This window comes from Ictidomys tridecemlineatus, chromosome 1, assembly GCF_052094955.1.
Source record: "Ictidomys tridecemlineatus isolate mIctTri1 chromosome 1, mIctTri1.hap1, whole genome shotgun sequence".
Classification (NCBI taxonomy): domain Eukaryota; kingdom Metazoa; phylum Chordata; class Mammalia; order Rodentia; family Sciuridae; genus Ictidomys; species Ictidomys tridecemlineatus.
In genome coordinates this window covers 215,856,663-215,869,694 of record NC_135477.1, presented here as the reverse complement: position 1 = coordinate 215,869,694, position 13,032 = coordinate 215,856,663, and the positions used below count along the sequence as shown (strand labels likewise).

The window sequence follows — 13,032 nt, the reverse complement described above, 5'->3', positions numbered from 1 at the left end:
AGGTGAGAAGTCGGATGGACTTCCAGTCAGTTCCCATCTGAGGGTAAACTGCTCCTTTTGCCCATGTATGTATGTATTGGACAAAGGGAAGGAAGTGAGGTGGAGGTGTGTGGGGTGAAGCTGAATGTGTGTGATGTTCTGACCTTCAATGGAAAGGAACAAGGCTGTCTGTCACTGGGAGTGGCTAGAGGAGGCTCATTGGCTGGAGGGAAGGACAGAGAGGAATGGCTGTGGGAACCTCTGCGTTGGGAGAGTACTTATCTAGAGGTGCAGTAGCATTCCTGATGGCATTTGTGTACTTGGCCCCACCATTAGGAACTTGAAGTGGAAATAAGCAGAACGATATTAAAAGGGTGTATTTTGTAAGAGTAAAAGCAAAAGTTGAACATGGGAGAATGTCTAAATACTGCGACTGGGCCAGAACCTCAACTACTACTGTGTTTACATCCTTACCTTTTTCCGTTTACTCTCACGATAGGGCAGATTCTGAATTTGGGTAGGATTTCCAGCTGCCAGACAAGATTATGCACTGTGAGCTTACCAAACACTGATCAGAGAATTGAGTAGAAATGCCCAGGGTGTGGGAGGGGAGCCTGCTAGCAATATAAAGATGCATTTTTCTGCCATTTTAAATGAGACCAATTTCCAGACATCTCACACTCACAATCTGGCAAGGATTTCTTTCTGATTTTAAGATGCTTGAACCTGTGACTCAAAGAGAAGGGGCCAAATCCCATCCTAACAAACCTCAGGGGACATAACTATTCTTCGGCAATCCTTCACATTGCTTACATTGGAGTGTTTGCTTGAAGGAAGTAGGGCTTGAGGAACATCTGGTTCCGTGGGTTTGGGGAGGCAATTTAATGCAATTTGTTGGTAATAGGATTTGAACTGTACTAAATCTGAACGTCTGTGTTATTTCAATGGATTTAATGAAGTTCTGTTTGTTGTTGAGATATACGCAATATCATCCCTCATCCTGTCTTCTGTGGACTCCAGGTGGGAGTGATCAGGCAGGCTAATAATAACAGTGTGCTTTATATGGAGGTCTTACTTTGTCAGAGAGTTCAAATATGATCTCATTAATATCTTATCTTGAGGAGAGATGAAGGGAGAAGAGATAAGTTCCTCTTAAAGCCTCATACATCCCGAAGCAGCCGTGATGTAAGAACTGACCTTACCAAAGCGGCCTGTGTTGGTGAGTTTCAAAGATGGCCCCTCAATGACTCTCGCCTCACATTGTTCATTCCCCTTTTCTGGAAATTAGCAGGTTCTGTGACTTGCTTTTGGCCAGCAGAATAGGGAAGAAGTGACATTGCATGACTTCTTAACTTTGTGCATAAGACATCTGGCATTTTTTCCCTAGGTCTCTTGGAAGCCTCACTCTTGGGGCACTCTGTCTTGGTATCCAGCTGCCACATTTGAGAAGCTCAAGCCAGGTGGAAAGATGACACATAGGGTCTTCAGCCAACTGTTCTTGCTGAGCCCCAGCTGACAGCCTCACCCGCTGTCAGCTTGTGGTTGAACCATCCTAGACTGTAACTCAATTGAGTCTTCAGATGCCTCCAACCCCAGCTGCCACTGGACCACAACAGGATAACTTGGCCTATTAGAATACTGCTCACCTGGGTGACAGAACCATCAGACAAATTAATAAACCACCTTGTAAGCTTTGGGTGGTTGATGATATAGTCATAGCTAACTAGAACACCTGAGCTGCCTGGCAGAAGAATACTCTCGTCTTCTTAGAAAGCAGTTTGGGACCAGGAATCTCTCCACAAGCTTTCCTCACTGTCTTTTGCAGAGGTCCTCAGTGCTACTCCCTTAGCTCTGGACTTCCTTTCTCATTTCCTTTAGAAAAGGTAAATCTGTATGTGGGAAAGAATCATGGCAGGAAGAGAAAATAAAATGAGAAATAAGAAGCAACTTCCTCAGGTAAAACTTCCTCAGGTGGACCTCATTTTAGGCCAATGGTTATAAACTAAAATGCCCACAGGGTAAAGCAGGCAAGGTGATAAAATGATAAGCTTCTGAGACACTAAGGAGAGTAGAGACTGTGTTGATCAGTGAGCACTTAACTGCCACATCCCAAAGTGTGCACTCTGGCCATGATTGCCAGGTCTAATTTTTAAAATGCATCTAGAAATCCATTTTCAAATGTAAAATTCTGGCAATGATTTTTCAAATGTAAAATCTTGGCAATGATGTTTTATAAATAGAAGATACCTGGAGGCCAGAGGGCTGCTAGTTTGATGCCTTTACTAAGGAGGGTAGAAGGAAGCCCTGACCAGTCTCATCTTACTGATATCCATTCCCAAAGAGAATCTTATCTATGCAGCTGTGCATTAATTAGATTTCTGTTGTTAGAACAAAATGACTGAGGCTGTGTATGTTGTTTAGAAATAGGTTTATTTAGTTTACAGTTTTGGAGGCTGGAAGTCCAAACCACATGACACTGTCTCCACAAGAGCTCACCTTAACTCTATCACATTGTGGTGGATGATATTGTGGTGAGAGTCCATGTGAGAGGAACACATCACTTGCCAATTCAGGAAGCCAAAGAAGTGGTACAGGATAGTCTTTCTCTTTTGATAACAACTCATTTTCATGAGAACTCACCAGGGTCCCAAGAGAACTATATGAATTCCTTCCAAGGGCAATGCCTCTAGTGACCTCCCACCAAGCTCCGACTCTAAAGACCCCCTTTTATATCACCACACTGAAGTCCAAGCTCTCAGCACATGAGCTTTGGGGAAGCATAACTCAAACCATAATCAAACCACAGCACAGTGTATTATGGTTTACAAAATGCTTTCACGTCCACATCTGACATGAACTTCTTGATAAGGAGAAACAAGTAGGCTATATATCTTTTTAAATACTTCATTTAAAAAAAATCTCATTACACAAGCTGGGTTTGGTGGCACCTGCCTGTAATCCCAGAGGCTCAGGAGGCTGAGACAGGAGGATCACAAGTTCAATGCCAACTTCAGCAATGGTGAGGCGTTAAGCAACTCAGTGAGAGACCCTGTCTCTAAATAAAATACAAAACAGAGCTGGGGATGTGGCTCAGTAGTTGAGAGCCCTGAGTTCAATCCCTGGTACTCCCCCAAAATAAAAATCTCAATGCACAGATTTGGGGAGATCTTGTGCCCTGCCTGAGTGGACACTGCTCAAGCCATGTCTCATGACATTTCTACTCTATTAGCACAAAGGGTCAGGGTGCTCTTGAATCCTAAAAGTATATCTAAAAACACTTCTGGGCCTCTAAGAGGTAGAGAGGAGAATTGAATAAGGCAAGAAGTTGCTTTGAGGACTGCCCCCACCCCCTGAGTCTCCCTGGGTCTCAGGTTTCGTGGTCAGGACTATAGCTGTGGTTTTCTCCAGGGAAGAGAGGTGAGATGCTAGTGTCTCAGCTGCAGGCTGAGCCATGGAAGATGCACCTCCTTTTTGTTTGTGATCATCGCATTTGAATAGTCATGATCTCAGGTTCGAGCTTTTGTGGGAACGTGGAGAGAAAGGGGGACCTGAATTCACTCCCTTCCACAGCGGGGGACTCCACTCCAGTTCCTTGTGACTCATCCCATTCCTCTTTGGCATAAAGTAGACTGAAGGAGGTCTCCAGAAGTCAACATGGAGGCAATGTGCCTACGTGGATAGAAGGGAAAGTGCTTCTCTGATCAAACAAAAGTCCAAAGACTTTACCCAGAAGATTCTGGAATCTCTACTCCTAATGGGGTCAGGAGGACATGTAGGAGACAGGCTCTGACTTTCCCATTTCTAAAACCTTTGAGGTGGGCTTTCATCTGGTCACACTGCCTCATGACATAGTGCCCCCTGCAAAGATGAGCCCTTCCCTTCAGCTCTTGTAGGCCTCTTTGGACACAAGGCTACAAAGAAAAGGGAAAGCAAAGCTCAGAAAATACCAACTGTATAGCTATTGAGACTTCAAATTCTTGAACTTTATTCTTCCATTCCCAGTCAATATTTCTTTCCCGAGAATTAAAGGGAACACAGACCCTCTTCCACCACAAATTTTCCCCATCCACTTACTTCCCAAGCTTCTTTGCCATCTTCCTTCATTAGCTGTAGCAGCTTGGCTTCGAAGTGAATTTAAAAAGTATGGGGACACTCTTCTGAGAGAGGCTCACATCCAGTCACCCCACACCCAGACCTCATGCAGGCCACAAAGACATAGTCTTGTTTATCTGTGGGTTTCTCATCTGCCCTTGGCTTCCAGGACCAAAACAGAAAAGGAAGAGACAAATGTTGACCATCTTGCCTGGCTGTGGAAGATGCCTGGCTCTCACCAGCACTGTTAAGGAGGGCACTTCCTATTTATGATTATGACAAGGGACCAGGCACTTCCAGCTCATCCTCTTACTTTCTCTTCACTGTCAATCTGAGTTGGGCATTGCTGTGCCTGGTCAATTAGTTAGAGGCTGTGTAGATTGTCCAGGATCTCACAGATTATAAATAGCTTAGCAAGTATATGAACCCAGCGGGGTCTGAGCCCCGTGGTATCCCCTTTCCTTGAATTCAGACATGGATAGAACTATGTCAGCTCTACTCTCCCCAGGACAGCATTGTAGGGCACCATTGTGCAAGTTATGACCTGCCTAACTCTGAGGGGCACCATTATGGCGGTCTGTGCAAATGGCGCCCCCTGGAGCTATGCAGTGCACCATCTATAGCTCTGCTTTCTTCTGTAGCAAATAGAAACTCTGGCCAAATAAACAATTCTCTTTTGAAGGACTGAGTCAAAGTGTTCTATCAGCTACCCCACACTTTTTATTTGGGTTAGCAGAAACTCCTGTTTTCAAGCAATCGTTACTTATTAATTGATGCACATATCTCATCTGCTCCCATGGAGTTTATGGCAGTCAATCTACAAGACCTACCTCTGAACCAGAGGGAGCCCAGCCTTGCCATCTGGGAGTTGAACTTACAGTGTGAGAGACTGCTCAGCTGCTTGGGGGTGCTAAGGAGATATTCCTTCCAGTTTAAAGAAAAAAAAAACATTACTCTTCCTGCCTTTCCCACCAAATAAAAAGAAAGGAAAAAAAGAAAGAAAACCTAGATCTAGATTGGCATCTGCTCAGTTCATCTCACTATATCACCAGGAGCTGGTAGAGGAGCCCAGGGTCTCCAGAGGGAGGGGTCTGACACACCCTGAAGGCTAGCCTAGGGAAGAAGAGCTGTTAGCCACCCAGATGAAATCCTGGAGGGAGCCTCCTAATCAAAAGAGAAGGGCCCTGGCATCAGATGTGGGGAAGGCAGGCAGTGGGAATGTGTGAGGAAGGTATCATTTCTGAAAAGAGAGTGTGATGTGCCAGGCAGGGTTTTTAATATTCAGGATGAAAAGAGTTTTAGATGCGACTTGGCATCATCTGCAATAATCTACTTTAATTCAATTTGCTGTAAAAAGATGCCACTTTTGCTTTTTACATAGATGCATGAGAAAATGCTCCCGCTTGCCTTGCTAAGTGCCTTGGCTACACTCCTGTGGCCAGAGCACACCACACAGAAAAGACCTCTGGGCCAGGCTGCCGTTGCTGGCTGGCTCAGCCGTGACTCTCTCCTCTGCATGATGCAGGTCACCATACCGTTCTACTCTTTCCTGTGGAAGGTGCTCTTGCAGGCTTCCTGCCTCATGGAGAAAAATGAGGTCCCAAGCATGATTGAAAGTTGTTTCATGCTTCATTTCACCTTCTCCTGAGGCCTGACAGGCCACCAAGATAAGGAGGGCTTCTCCAGCCCATCTGGCCAAGCAAGCCACACTCAGTTCACCTACCTTCTCCTCACCTCCTGTTTCTGAATACACAACACTGAATTGTATATGGCACATGCAGCCTCCAAATAACTGACAAATCTCCCTCCTCAGCACAGCCAATGGAATCAGGTGAACAACTGGAATTTCAGCCACTCCTCTATCCCATGGAAATTAAGACAAAATTGCACATCTAGGAACAATATGTGAAAGGGTGGTCTCCTGGCAATTTGCAGCCAATTACAAGCGTACATTGCTTTGCACAATGGATGTGCTACTGAAAAGGTTATATGCAAATCGGATTTTTGTAAATTGAATTATATTTAACATGCACCAAGGGAACTGGCTATTTTAGGGACACCAAAGTTGAATTCATTTTGTGGAGCAGGGAACCCTTTGTAAAGTAAATTACCATCCTCCAATTCATATATTTTTTGATAAGGTCAGGTTTTATTATTTTGGACTTTTAAAAACTAGAACATACCTAAAGTGTTGTAGTAGAAATAGTAAGATATTCAGAGCCTTCACCAAGTTCTAGAAATCAAAGAAGGAGAGCGTGAAAATGAGCTGACTCTCCTCCCAAAGGAAAGGATGGAATAGAAAAATGGGAGAATTTTCTGCATCAATTTGCAATAGTCCCCATAGTACTATTGTTATTTGGGGTCCTTGGCTCACTGCGGTCAGGGCTGTCTGTGCCCATGTTACATTACTCCATTCTTGAATTGCAGGCTCCCAGACTGGTAAGGTTATGAAAATGACAACCAGCCTAACCAAGTCTCTGTTAACCCTTAGGCGCTCTATCACAGGGCTTGCAGCCTGTCAGCTTTTTAAGGGTCTATGCAAATATCTGAGACCTGAGAAAACACAAAGGAAAAGTGCAAATCAAAATTAATAAATGTTTAATTAAAGATCTACAAAATGTAACATTGTGTCAACTTCATTAATTGTTAAGTTTGGTATTCATAAAAATTTAATTACCCAAGAATTAGAAAGGAAAAAACAAAACTGTCATTATTCACAGCTGCTCTAATGGTCCACATTAAAAAGTCCAAGGGAACCTGTAGATAAACTATATTAGTGAATAGAGGCTGGATTATACCGAGGTAACAATTAACCCTGAAATGTCAGTGGCTTATCACAGCAGTAGCTTGTTTCCTTCTCCTGCATAAATTGTGAGTGACTTTCTACCATGGTATGATTCATCCCCTCGGGCTTGGCCACTGCAACTTTAGGTGGCCACGTCTGAACAGCAGGAGCTTTTCATTCCCCCAGCTTGGAAGAGACATCATCATTATCACTATTTCATTGGCCACAGTTGGTCACATGCACCTTGGAGACGTAGTGTTTTTTGTACATTCAGGGAGCTCTGGTAATGTCTACTATGCACACTATTAAAAGATACAAGAACTCAGTAAGATCGGTACTCCCAAGTCAATAGCATTCCTATATATTCATAACAAAAAATTAAAACATGGAAATTTACATGGATACCCATTTAAAATGAAACAAAACCATTATGTACCTAAGAATAAATCTATTGTAAGATAGGTAAGAGTTTTGTAGAGATAAATCATAGCAATTCATTGAAGGATAGAAAAGATGTCAGTCTCTCCAAATTACTCTATAAATTAAATGCAATTTTTATTGGAACACAAAATTCTTGGTGGGTAGTTAATAAGCTAGTCTTATAGTTCGTATGGAATGATAAACAGCTAAGAAAATTTTACAAAAACAAAGTGGCTATGGGAGGTAGGGGGCCATTGGGACAAGTGAGGAAGTTGTATTCTCTGAGATATAGATCAATAGACCAAGTCACAAAGAACAAACAGGCTTTCATACATGTGTGAACATGGTATTTGATGAAGATGGTGTTATTAATCAGTGTAGACAGGGCCCAATCAGGCAATGGAATCTTTGGGTACGGAAAAAGTTATCATGGATTACAAGTGTTTACAAACATTAGAAATAAATAAAACAATTTCAAAACACAATGATAAAAGATCTTTCCAATTTCTTCATAGCAAAAATAGTATCTTCAGAATGTAATGTGAACATTTTTTATTATATTTCATATGATTTGGAGAAGTGCCCTCCCAGCATAAGGGTTTATACCAAAGTCATAAATTCTCATTTCTGCAACTGAATTTTCTGTTGGATCCCCACTGAGTATCATGTGGGCATTGTTTGAATACCTTCAGGAATGGTCATGGGGAATCTTCAGCTGTCTACATAGCCCACTGCATCTTGACTTGGCTTTGGGTATGGGCCAGATGGGGAAGTAGGGATATTGCACAGTGAGAGGTATTTTGCAAGTTGCTCATTCACACCTGTTAGAGCTGGCTTGATGATTCCAGGGTTGCAACCTGCTGAGGACTCTTCACAAGGACAAAGGAGCTCCCTGGATGGAAACCACTTTAATAAGAGAAATTCAAGGACAACAATCTAACCCAAAGATTGAGTCCTGAGGAGAAGGAGGAAGTGATTTTGAATTTCTCATTGTGTACTATTTGGAATGACTTTGTTTTTTTTATTAGATTTGCCCAGAAAAAAAAAAATGGGGTCTTCCCTGCCCATTTTAACTCACTGTTTGGACGTGAGATTTCCATGAAAAGCTCATGTGTGAGACAATGCAAGAAGGTTTAGAGGAGAAATGATTGGATTATGAGATGGGTTATGACCCAATTGGTGAATTAATGCCCTGATGGGATTAACTGAGTGGGTTAACTGAGTGAGTAGGGGTCCCTGGGAACATGTCTTTGGGGTATATTTTTTGTATCTTGCTAGTGGAGTCTTTCCCTGCTTTCTGATCATCATATGAGCTGCTTCTTTCCACCAAACTCCTCTGTCATGATGTTCTGCTTACCTTGATGCTCAAGGATGGAGCCAGCTCTCTATAGATGAGATCTCCGAAGACATGAACTCTCAAATAAACTTTTTCTCCTCTAAAGTTGTTCTTGTCAGGTATTTAAGTCATAGCAGTGAAAAAGCTAACTAAAACTTTTACTACCACCCGTACCTCAGCCTGTCAACTGGGCAGCTTCCTTCTGTTCACAGTGGCACATCACCACGTAGGGTTTCTCTTGTGCCCTACTTAGACCTCTGACCACCAATCAATGGGCATCAGCTAGAATTCTACTGTAGATGACCAAATTGTCCTTTTTTTCCCAGCAGATTCAAGGTAACCACAGACAGAATATCTTTCTGGAAGACAGAAGAGAATGCAGGACAAGAATAAAGAGGATTTTAGGAAATTTAACCGAGGAAAGCAACAAAACATCTTCCCTCCTCCTGATTTTGCCTAGAGGTGTCCCACCTGCTCCAACAGCACATGAAGAAATTCAGGCCATGAAGAGGCCAATTTTTCTCCATGACCATGACATAACATAACCATGTGTCCAACTTAGAGGGACACGGAACAACATCCTTGTGGGAACTTATCCAGCAATATTCATATGAGAGATGCTTTCTGGACTCTCCTTAGGAATGTCAGAAATATTCTGTTAGCCCTTTCTGGATGGTGTGAAAAAGTAGTATTTCCACCCGTGGCTGGTGGGCTGAGTGTTAATGGGCATATCAGGAGTGGAAACAACTCAACCATTTGTACAGAGTTTCCAGTGTGATGCCGTAAAGGTCAACAGTCATCTATATTGATGAGGTACAATAATAAAATATTGTGACTGATTTTTGTCATTGGCATAGTCTTAGTAAGATGATGCTCATAGAATTTGACAAATCAGTAAGAGATCCAATTACATGTAATTTAAATATTTCTGACTTGTGGCCCTGTTGCAAAGAATTTGAAAAATATATATATAGAATGAGGTGGTAAAGAGAGGAAATTGAATCCAAGCAGATGGTGAAGCAAAGCATAGGGATTACAGATTCTAAAAGTCAGACTCAAATATTAGGTAATGATATGATTCAAACATTTGGCAAATATTGACATAGCAACCATAAACTAGGGAGGGACTTCATGTGTCCCATCAGAGTCATAGACACAAATCCAGTTGGTGGTGTCCTGGCATCCTGGTCTTTAATCATTAAGAAACCCGATCCAGCTAAAAATGCTGCCCTAAAAACTGCTCATGAAGATTATTGCAAAATTTGGGGGGATGACATAAGTTTTTCCTTAGTGGATATAGATCTTTAACACCAGGAAGATTTGAAAATATACATACATATATATATATATATATATATATATATATATATATACATATATATTTAAATATGCATACTTAAAATGTACCTATATACACACATATATACATACACACATATACACACAAACATTTGTGCATATAAAAATATATATACATTCTTTTTCAGAGAAAATCAATCTCATAATATTTGAGCATTTAGAAGTAATATGGGCATATTTACTATTTAAGAGAACTTGTAAAGATTAACAGAATTTAGTCTATCAGAATAATATGTTGGTATTACAATTCCAATTTAAAATAAGTAGACCTGTGATTTTAAGCTTAAATCTTTTTAGGAAAGGTGTTTATTAGTTTAAAAATGTACTTAAAAAGAAAGCCAAATATATGAAATTTATATACTCAATTTAAAATAATTAAAATAATTTCATGATTAATTTATAAACCAGAATAAAAATTAATCAAAGGCCTCCTTAAAATTTGACTTTGAAATAAAATATTTGTAAATTGAACTTATAAGCCAATTTTGTTGTTGTTGTTTGGGGGGGGGGGTTGGTACCAAAGATTGAACCTAGGGGCACTTAATCTCTGAGGCACAACCTCAGCCTTTTTAAAAAATTTTATTTAGAGAAAGGGTCCCACTCAGTTGCTTAAGGCCTCACTAAGTTGCTGAGGCTGGCTTTGAACTCCTGATCCTCCTGCCTCAGCCTACCGTGCATCTGGGATTATAGGCATGTGCCACCATACTCAGCAGCAAAATATTTTTTTTAAAGCTAATCTTATCCTGAATAATTTTCTAAGCACAAAATATTGCATCAAAGACATCAAAAACTCACATCACTCTTTTTAAAAAGTGTATCAAGTCTTCCACATCAGAAATTACCCTTTCAAAAAGTCACTTTAGAGGCCCCTCACTTAAGTGACAATTTCATTGCTCAAACCTCTTCAAAGTTACCTGAGATTACTTTCAGAGTCGGTTTAGATTCTTTCCCCCTTTTTCAAACCCATTCAGGTACCCTAGTTGGAAACTGGATGACAAAATTACCCGGCATCAAACTTGAGAGTTGCCACCTGAGGTATCTTTAATTTAACATGAACAACTCAAAAGAATGAATTCAGATATGATGCAAGAGGATTTCCATACTGCAAGCAAGTCCTGTCCCCTCTCCAGTCATATTTGTTGGACCACTGACTTCCCTCCCTTTCTGAAGTGTGAAAAAGCTATTCTGAAACTCAACCTATGCACAGACGAGAATGGAGGCTGAAGATTGGAGGGAGGGATTTGACCCAGAGTGGCCAACAGAGGTGGGGATGTGCGAGGTCTCTGGGTTGGGACGTCTCAAGGGCTGGTGACATGGTCCGGCAGTGTTATTCAAAGCCATGGCAAGCATCAAAAGCTTCAGGACAGGGACATGAGATGTCTTCAGAGACTGAAACAAAAGCGTCCCTAAGACATCATGACTCAGCACCAGATGCACTAGGACATAAATGAAAATTCCGTCTAGACATGGTTGATGAAACATTTCTTCTGGTATTAGCAGCCCAAAATGCAGGAGTTTTGAGTAAATATAAAAGATGGGAGGTAGAGGCATATTACAGAAGGAAAAACATGCAAAAAAGAAATCCTTCCACTTGACTTAGGTCCTTACCCACCCCCACATAACTTAGCATGGAAGATCTATATTTATTTATAATAAATATTTATTAATAAATATTTTATGCAAAGCTCATACATATTATATTTCCTCAAGAATGAATACTTGCAAATCCCTACCTTTATTAGAGTATTTTCTTAATTTAACCTTTTCTTAATTTAGTTAGTCAAGAAGTGGATCATGAAATGGGAATTTCTCCCTTTTTTATTGGTGCATTATAATTATAGCTAATGGTGGCATGCATTGTTACATCTTCATATATGCACACAATATAACAAAACAATTTGGTAAAAAATTCTTTAAAAGTCATAGGTTGGCACCCAATTTTCTTTTTGATTCCCATTAAATCAATGACAATGAACAAAGTGACTCTTCAGTATTTATTCCGAAGTTAATTGCTTTTCATGCATGTCAGATAATCTCCCAAACAAATTCCAACAGCCTTTGTGAGGAATTTCTCAGGCAAATGCTCAGGATGTAAGGAAGCATTCACAAAGAGCTGTGTACTTAGCACCCCCCACTATAGACCACCTTTTGAGCAGGACAGTGCTGACATGGCCGGCTGCTGTTTATCTACCTCCCACAAAAGTCTGTATCAACAGCCATGATCGGAGAAGATTAGAGTAACCTCAGGATATTTCAGAGCCATTCATTTGTTGATTTATTCACTCACTCATTCAATTTGAATCTTTTAACACTTAATATGCACAAGACACTGGTAGGCTCTGGATGCCATCTATTCAGAGGTCTGTAAGTTTTGCCAACTGTTGTCTTTTTTGAAGCACCACCAAGGAGACAACCTCTCAGGGGGATCTGCTCTACTTAGCATTGGAAAATACACTGTGCTCAGCAGACAAAATAGATTACTAACGATTAGTAAAGATTGCTACAGTCTAATGGGGTTCTAAGTTCTCATTGATTCCAGGATGATTCTGGGGCCTCAGTTTGAATACATAGATGATGGAGGAAATGACCTCTGTCTTGGGGATGATAATGGCAAATGTCTAGCAAAATAGTGGCTACAGTTATGGAGCAGAAGAGTGAGGGGATATAGTAGAGGGGAGCCCTGGGTTCACAGGCTGCTCCAACACCTGAGCTGTATACATGGGGAAGTCATTCAACTCCTCTGTGCCTTGCTTGGTTTGCTCATTTTAAAAGCAGGGATAACAGTGTAATGATCAAATAAACTAACAGGAAAGTAGTTCTCAGCACAACATCAGGAATGAGGTAGGACCCAAGTCAGCACAGAATGAACACATGAAGAACAAAAACAGTTCTGTGGAAGCTGATGAATGGACCCAGGAGCAAGAACTCCAAGGAGGAAGGATGCAAGGTGCCTCTTCTTGTTACTTGCTCTCTTTTCTCACTAGGTTGGGTCAAGGTGGGCCAGGGCCTGGGTGGAAATGTCCAATGCTATTGTAATGGTTAACAGGGACTTTTCTGGATT

At 41.2% G+C, this 13,032-nt stretch overlaps 2 long non-coding RNA genes across 10 annotated transcripts in view; one reads left to right on the top strand and one right to left on the bottom strand.

Annotated features, from left to right (window-relative positions):
• The window catches only part of LOC110597590 (uncharacterized), a 149,266-nt gene extending 139,327 nt beyond the window's left edge, over positions 1-9,939 (top strand). For 7 of the 9 annotated variants that reach the window (XR_002483331.3, XR_013423415.1, XR_005727964.2 and 4 more), the window contains one exon: positions 8,939-9,939. This is a non-coding gene — a long non-coding RNA (uncharacterized LOC110597590). The remainder of the gene's footprint in view (positions 1-8,938) is intronic. The other 2 variants (XR_013423432.1, XR_013423435.1) reach the window with 1 other exon arrangement.
• LOC144365162 (uncharacterized) lies at positions 2,391-4,228 on the bottom strand. The gene is made up of 2 exons (XR_013423411.1): positions 4,054-4,228; positions 2,391-3,890 (listed from the first exon to the last, which is right to left on the bottom strand). It is a non-coding gene; the product is annotated as an uncharacterized LOC144365162 (long non-coding RNA).
• Positions 9,940-13,032: the final 3,093 nt, after the last annotated feature.